The 8275-nt window shown below is 36.9% G+C and overlaps 1 protein-coding gene across 2 annotated transcripts in view; it reads left to right on the top strand.

Moving 5' to 3' along the window:
• The window catches only part of dscaml1 (Down syndrome cell adhesion molecule like 1), a 90952-nt gene extending 89857 nt beyond the window's left edge, over positions 1–1095 (top strand). For both annotated transcript variants that reach the window (XM_027013413.3, XM_081699933.1), the window contains exon 33: positions 1–1095. This exon is cut by the window's left edge and continues 3838 nt beyond it. The gene's annotated coding sequence lies outside the window, so the exon portion shown is untranslated.
• The last annotated feature ends 7180 nt before the right edge of the window (positions 1096–8275 follow it).

Raw genomic sequence — 8275 nt, 5'->3', positions numbered from 1 at the left:
CAGCTGGGTTTGTCTGAAGTCTGAATTAAACCCTGTGCATAGATTCATGAGCAGGTTTCAGCAGGACTGCGCCAACAGCTCTGTGGTCAATCACTAGTCATACTCTTTTGGATATCTCATACATATTCAAATCACCTAAACACTCTGGAAAGCCCCCCCCCCCCCTTGTGTTGTGTTCAGTAGACAGTCAATGGATTAATATGAACTTTCACATTTCATTTTAATATTTATGGTTGTAGGTGTAACCCATTTGGTTTGTATTGCTTTTCTGTTTCTGACTGTTGAGTTGAGAAATGCAGTTGTTACGCAATGGGGCAGGCCTGTTTAGCCAATTGAAAATCAGGGACTCCTTAGCTCCAACCAGTCACAGGAGAAGCTGTGTTGATATTGGGCGGAGTCAGGAATCAAACTCCATCCCCATCCACCCTGTTTGCCCACCCACATTTATCCAGTTAGCCCCATTCCCTCAATCAGACTTCCTGTTTTCCCAGGCCCCTCCTGTCAGCATAATTTCTAATCTGCAAATAATGACTCTTGTATATAAGAAAGTGTTTTGTATAAATAATTACTATTTTCGATTTCTCCAGAAGAAACCAGGGCACAATTAAAAAGTCTGATTAAAAGGTATAACTTTACATGTGAGGGGGTAAAAAAAAAAATATATAAAATTTAACAAAAATACCTTACACATGCAATTTTTGAAAAGGGCACAAGAACCCAGAAGAGAAAATGTCTGGCAGTTAATTTTGGTTTTTCCCTTATATACACATTTTTGTTGTGCTTTTATTCATTTATGTCAGTTTTTTTATTAGTTTTATTTTGTTTTGTTTTTACTTTTTGGTTTACTTGAGGAAACTGGCATTGCATGCTCTGAATATTTTGCTGGTTATTAAAAGATAAAGGAAAAGGACGTACACATAATTAAAAAGGAAAATGTTGAAAAATGCAGAGGGGATTTCCTAAACTTTTATGGAAAAATTGCTTAAATTTGCAATTGCTTGTGTTTAACTACACAGTTTTTTTTTTCTATGAAACAAAACAAAAACAGAAAAAGAATACTCCAACACCTTGTGCAATAAAGCTATCTTTCTATTACCTATGGTTTGGCCTTCTGTTACTGTTTTTTTTTGCCTGCCATTGTTTTATTTAATTTCTAATGACGTTTGCGTATAAATATATACAATGATTGGACATGAAGTTGCTACAGTAGAGTACTCAACATCAATTTGACCTAGTACATGGATGGGGTTTATTCTTAGATGATCATGTAAGAATTTTTAAAAAGCTTAGAAACATTACCTTCCTCGCCATTTAGATCCAGTAATAATGGGTTAATAGTAGAATTACCAGGCAAATAGTTCTTTCAGATGATACTCTGTTTGTGGCTATAAAAGCAGGCACACTCCTGGTAGTTGGGAAGGTTATTTTACAAAAGGATCCACTAGAGGGGGTAGTGTAGCTTTACTAGCCTGGCACTGGTGAAATATTTATTGAAAGTGATTTAATGCTGCAATAGTAATTCAGTCACTTTCATGTATAATTAAAATAGCATATTCATTTATTATTCACTCTCCCCAAGTCATGTAACTCTAATACTAATCTAAAATGTTACATAAAGTTTTACAATATGTAGCTCAAGCATGCCATAGGTAATACAAAACCCTGTTTTGTTGTTCACGAATGTTTAGGATCGCATGTTTTGTGTCACGTCTGTAGAGCTTTGTTCCCTTGCCACTCTCTCTTAGGAAAGGAGAGTGGTCCTATATCGGTGCCCTGGGGCATCTTCCAGCTGGAGCGAGGAGACATGGACTCCTCTGATCCAGATGCTGTCCCTTCGATCTGCCTCCTAGTGCTTTCTGCTGCTAATCCCTGTGTTGGCAGCACACCATGGCTGATGCTCCTTCTCCACAGGCACGGGCTGGTTGGATAATGAGGCGGGTTGACACTGGAGGTGGGAAAGGAGTGGGAAATATTAAATGTTTAACAAAGCTCAAAGGAGTCACTGGTCACATGACATTTGTTTTAAATATATAATGCCCCCCCCCCCCCCACACACACACACATATATATACACACACATACTTTTTCTATTTACACCAATTTTTCTCTGGCCTTCATCCATAAAAAGGAAACATTGTGATGTAATAATAAATAAATGAAAACAGAATTTATGCTACTTCATATTTCACAGTCTTGCATTTAAAAATATTAATATTTAATGCAAATTTTCTTAGGTATTTGCATGCAACTCCATCATGATTCAGAGTGCCTAAAAGAAAGTTCACCCTCCGTTCATGCCTTCATTATTACAATGTTTATCACACATTTTAAGATGTCTAAAAAAAACAGTTATTTTAAGTCTTAGATTGATTAAATATGAAATAATTTTTCAGTGTTTTGAGAGGTAGTCTATTTATTGTTCAAATGAGGATCATTTGCACAATGTTTAAGTGACCCTGGTGAACAGATGGATTAGACATTAGATTTTCAAACATTTCTAGGCTCAGTTTTCCTTCCTTCGGCTCCAAACACAACACTGTTTTAAAATACAGTCTTTCTTTTCTTTACTGTTTTTTTTGTTTGTTTTTTTTTAACTACACACCTTAAACATTAAAGTTACCAGTATCAACACATGTTGCTCTTTAAGTCTCTGGGTACATTCAAAACCATGCATCTGAACACCATTCCTCAAGAGTGAGCTCTTCAGCCTCAGGTCTGGAATGTGCTACCGTATCTACTCCAGAAAGTGATATGTGGATTATGTAGGTAAAGAAACTTTCTGAAATTCTTGACATGCCAGACTCGGTGACATCCAGCGCAATGTCCAGATCTGCATCCAAATCTTTACTGATACCTTAAGATGTTGTGCCTCTGCTCTCCTTCTCTCAGAAACCCTTTGCCCTTCTGAAAATGACCAGCCTTCAGAGTTTGGATTTCTGTAGAGTGCAAGCCGAAATCAACAATTACTTGGTTAACAACTGACATTCCAAAGTATGGAAGCATGGACACCAGATTAGCATAACACAGAAGATTAATGATGTGCATTTAAACTCACCGCCTCTGTGTCTAAACAAGCATGGCTCTGTTGTACACGTCTGTTTGATTAGTGACGGGATGCTGCATCCTCTGTACAAATAATCTTTTCATACATGCAGAAAATGACACATTCAAAGTGCTACTAACTAATTCCTCCATTACAACAAACACATTCACTGGACTGCAGAAACTCTGTTAATGGCTTTGGCTGACAGAGTAAGCGACAGAGATGAGTGTGTGTGGGACAGAAAGAGATTACGTGCTTAAATGTCGCCTTGTCACGTCTGACAATCCATACCACTTGCGTTTACAGTGGTGGATGTCTACAGATTAAAAGTTAATGACGTGTGAGATTTTGATCACATAGTGATCATATCACTATGTGGGGAAAACAGGAATGCGAAAAATAGCTAGTCTGTCCTAACATGCATTAGAATACCCACACAGATAACCAAACATCATATAATAAATCATACTTAAAATGGCATAATGTACAAAAACATGATTCATAAATAAGTCAAGGTTTGTTCAAATATACAAATGAGATTTAAGAGGCATATTTCTATACAACAAATATAATTGCATAATATAAATAGAGCAGCACGTAATGAAACCTTATAAATGTACACTTAGAGAATACAACCATCTGCTGTTATGAACAATTAGTGTCATGAGCAATTTTTGTTAGTTTGCTTATGCACTTATCTATAATAAAAGCTCAGTTTCTGCAGGTGGCTGGAGGTGTAATGTAAAACTGCTGTTCCATCTGGGGACTTAAGGATGTAGCTTTTGTTTGTTTCGGGGGTGGAAGGTCTGTAATAGTGCCACGTGTAAGGCCTCTGCCAATTCTCACCCCTTCTGAACTCCCCTGAGACCAGGAAGGTTTGCGTGTGTGTGTGCATGTATGTGTGTGCACATGTGAGCACATGTGGATGCATGTGTGTGTTTTTTCATGTGTGTGTGTGTGTGTGTGTGTGTGTGTGTGTGTGTGTGTGTGTGTGTGTGTGTGTGAGCTGACAGTTTGCCTCTTTTAGCCAGTTCCACCCCTTCTTGGGTTAGGCCCATATCACTTCATGCTTATGCATGCTGGACTGTAATTAGTTAGCCTCCATCTTCATGAATCTTCATGAATCAAGTCACCCTCTGGGGAGTAGCCAGTCCAGATATTCGTGTCCAAGCCCATCCTACAGTAATTGGTCTTGTTCCTATGGCATAATTACCTTTGATTATTAAGATTACTAAATCTTCAGATTACAGCATCAGGAACCCTAATATCTATATCACCATTTTGACTGTTTAATTGGAATAACTCAAAGCACAGCAAACCTCAAAAGCATATAACCTTCACTGAGTTACCAGTTTATTACACACACCTATTTACTCCACATCTATAACAATAAGTTACCAACTGTTTTGCAGTCAGTCCCATGTACTCAGAAGCTAACAAACGCACACAAGTGTCTTGTGTTCAAAGAAGGGCAGGGTAGATGTTTGGTAATAATTCCATAAATGTTTCCATAAAACAAATGTTTACCAAACACAAAAACTAATTATTACCAAACAAAATTTCCTTAAATGTTTATCATTTCATGCTGTAATCATATGTTTTTTCATAAACAATGTTTATAAGTGCATTTGCAGTATAAATATATACTAAAAGCATCAACTTAATGCCTGTCCTGTGGTCAAAACCAGATCACTTGTGACATAAGCCAATAAAGGCTGACACACAATGTGCACTCAGTCAACTTAGTACAATATAGCTGTACAATAAGAATACAATAAAGCTGCAAGAGTGGTGGATTACAAATTACTTATAACTGTAAAATAAATGGCAGCCTATTGTATACAGCTATAGAATAGCTGCGCCAAATAAAATGATCACTTAGTGTATAGCATAGGTTCCATTTTTGGACATATTAAATGTTACAATGTTATTGGTTACATTGTGTGATTTTTGTTGAATATCACACCTAGTGCTTCCATCTCACCACCATTCTCAAAAATGGTATAATTTACTTTTTTGTTCTTCATTTATGGTGGTTTAAGCATAAAACACCAAAAACCCAGAAAAGGGTTGGCACTTGCCAAAATGAGATATACCTCAATCATTTTGATGATGATTTATGCAGCAGTACATATTGTAATATTCTAATGAGTTCTTACCTGTTCGGCTATTCTGTTACTGATCTCTTACTGATCTCCAACATGTTTGTCTTATTTCTTTGTCTTTGATGTCTTTTGTCCTCAACTCACTTCAGTGACTGAATAGAGCAAAACATACATGAGCCACTCAAGAACAGAATCAGTACACAAACACACACATTCACCCCCCCCCCCACACACACACACACATACTGTCCATTTGCTGCCCATGCACATAAATGCCTGCTTCTTCTCTCACTCTCATGCAGTTACAAGGCTGCACTAATTAAATTAAAAGGCTTTGCTATATCGAACTAGCAAGATAGCAAGCTTGTAATCTTTTATCCCTCTATGAAATGTTTTAACCCTGAGCACTCAGTGTTAATTAAGCAGCATGTTCAGTTTGTATATGGAAAATTTTAAAACAATGGGTATTAGTCTTCAAACCTGAATCTCACTGGGAACTAGACATCTGTGGATGGGCCATATTGAGAGGAGAATGCTGTTGGCTACATACAATCCAGTGTTGCATGTGTCTTCAGGTTTGTGCTTTTGGACAAGTTCTCTTCTTAATGGCCAGTTAACGACTGTATCAGAAAGCTGCACACTAACAGTGCAGTGAACTCATGAAACTGTAATGAATTGCAAAGAACCAGCTTCACTAGAATGTATTGCTTTTTACTGATAACCATCATTAAATAAAACATCAGATACTTTCACCATTCTACATCCAAACATTTTTGACATTTATATTTTTAGCTAGTCACCAAGCCAGAATTTATTTTAAAATTTTCAATCGACTGTTATTAAGGTCCACCAATTGGTCATTATGTCCAGTGCAAATCCAGTCTCCAATGTGTCGTCAGTGTCGACATAGAGTATGTCAGAACAGCACTTCATCAGCATGTAAGGCCTACCGCAAAGCACCCCAGGCCTCTTTGGTTTAGAGTCGATACAGGAGGCCTTATCAACTGAAACTAGGAATGTTCAGAATCACGTCTTCTCTTATCTGGCTCTGATCATTCCTTTACAGAAACAGATAAAGGAAGCATGATGTCATAACAGGAGTCAGTAGTGCATTTCTGAAAAACCATGGTGCATTATATTAAAAAAAATATAAAGGATTATGTCTCTCACAATAACTATTGCTGATGATGATGAACGATTAAGCCAAAACTTATTTAGAGCCAACATTGTGTTTAGTTATACAGCAAATTCTAGAAGGTTTTGAAACTTGGTGCACTAAAAACTGTGGTTGACAGTGAAGAAAAGAAAATGATACTTATAACTCCAGTTCTAATTATCACTGAAAAATTCTATTTTAAATTATTTACCAGGTTTGCAAATGTTGCATAACATTAACAAAAATAGTTTTCACTGAAATCTTTGTGTAAAGGTTTAGATTAGTTTGCAGGATCATTCGGTACTTTTTGAGGCTGCATTGGGTGTGTCTTCATGCATGTGTGTAAGCACCTGAGAGCCAAATATGCATGCATGCATATTGAATAAGGAGGGCAAGAGGACACTAAGCAGTCATAGAATAACTCATGCCCTCTCCTTATGCTTAATCTCACTTGGACATCCAACAGGCTGCACTACAAAATATTACCCATGCTGGTAAGACTCAAAGCTTTTTCCACTTTGATCTTTTAAGAGTATGTTCGGCAAGGCAATGCTCCCTGAGCCGATTGCCTTTCCTGAGAGATTAGTAAGTCTAAAGAAAACACACAGGTGCTGTATCTTCTATCCTGTTTTAATCCTCTGTAATTTTTCAGCTTTTATTCCTTTTTTTTTTAATGAAACTGACTGCACTGCACACATAATATCTTAGAAAGTTCAAATAGTTCAAATATCTTATTTTCTAGTGAAAATATCAAACATTTCTCATTTTGTGATATAAAAATATGACTAACTTATTTTTAGATTACTTGTGTTGGTTTGTTTTAATTGTTAAGTAAAATTATTTCATTATATTAGCAGATTCAAGATAAATGCTTATGATTAAAACAAAAAGTAATGAAAATAAAAACTTGTAAAAAAAAACATCCAATGGCCCAACAGCCTCAAAATTAAACATTTTAGATATTTTTATTTAGATTTAAGATATTTTCATTTTCTAAGCTATAATTTTGCAGTAATGGATGTTGACTAAAATGTTGTTTGTGCCTGTATGTCTCCTGATGGAACTGTGCTGAAACTGTACTGTGCTCCTTGTTTTGTTTCTGAAATCATAAAACAGCAAAGAGCATGGACAGAGCTTGAAAGAAAGTTCCACCAGCGCATGTTATAATGAGACACTGAATTACACCATACAGAGGAAAACAATCACATTGTCACCATGTCTCTGCATCGGCAGAAACCCCCTGAAAAGGGAACCAAGACAACTGATATAGGTAAACAGCAGATCTATCCTTTCATCATTATTGCCAAAAACAATGTCTACAGCTAAATTGATGATTATTGCAGATCTACTCTATTTAGCCACACTGTTATTTGTTCAGCATTATTGAAACAAACTTTAATATTAGATGTGTGTGTAGTTAAATAATTGTCAGATGTTGTCCCTAGTAATATATTGGCATAATAAATTGGCAAAATGCACTATTGTGTTCATTCGTAATTCACTCCTCTTTGATGAATTATATGCTTGTGATCATAAATGAATGTGTGTGTGTGTGTGTGTGTGTGTGTGTGTGTGTGTGTGTGTGTGTTTGCCGAGTTTTTATGTGCACACTACAGTTTTTACAATGCTACAGCTTCAATGTGATTCAATATGCTTCTGTTCCAGTATCTGAGACAGACAGGGACAAACATATTCTCCTGCAAATGCTGGATCTGCACAGGCAAAAAGTGTCACCAATTGACCTCACATCAATGCTGTACATAAGTTGCCCCTGGTTAGAAGACAAATTTCCTGCGAACCCAACAGAGCTGTCAAATGCCTTCCTCAGTCGTCTCTGGCTATATCACCCTCAGTCACGCAGCTCCTGCTGTGATGTGGTGGCTGCAGCCTATGGGGTGGCAAGACCCCCCGATATGGATGAGTCTTCACAATCTGCCATTAACCCACTGGACCTGGTTGCTGCTGTTTACA

Source organism: Electrophorus electricus, chromosome 17 (genome assembly GCF_041902795.1).
Source record: "Electrophorus electricus isolate QZ-2024a chromosome 17, ASM4190279v1, whole genome shotgun sequence".
Classification (NCBI taxonomy): Eukaryota; Metazoa; Chordata; class Actinopteri; order Gymnotiformes; family Gymnotidae; genus Electrophorus; species Electrophorus electricus.
This window is presented reverse-complemented; position numbering and strand designations above follow the sequence as displayed.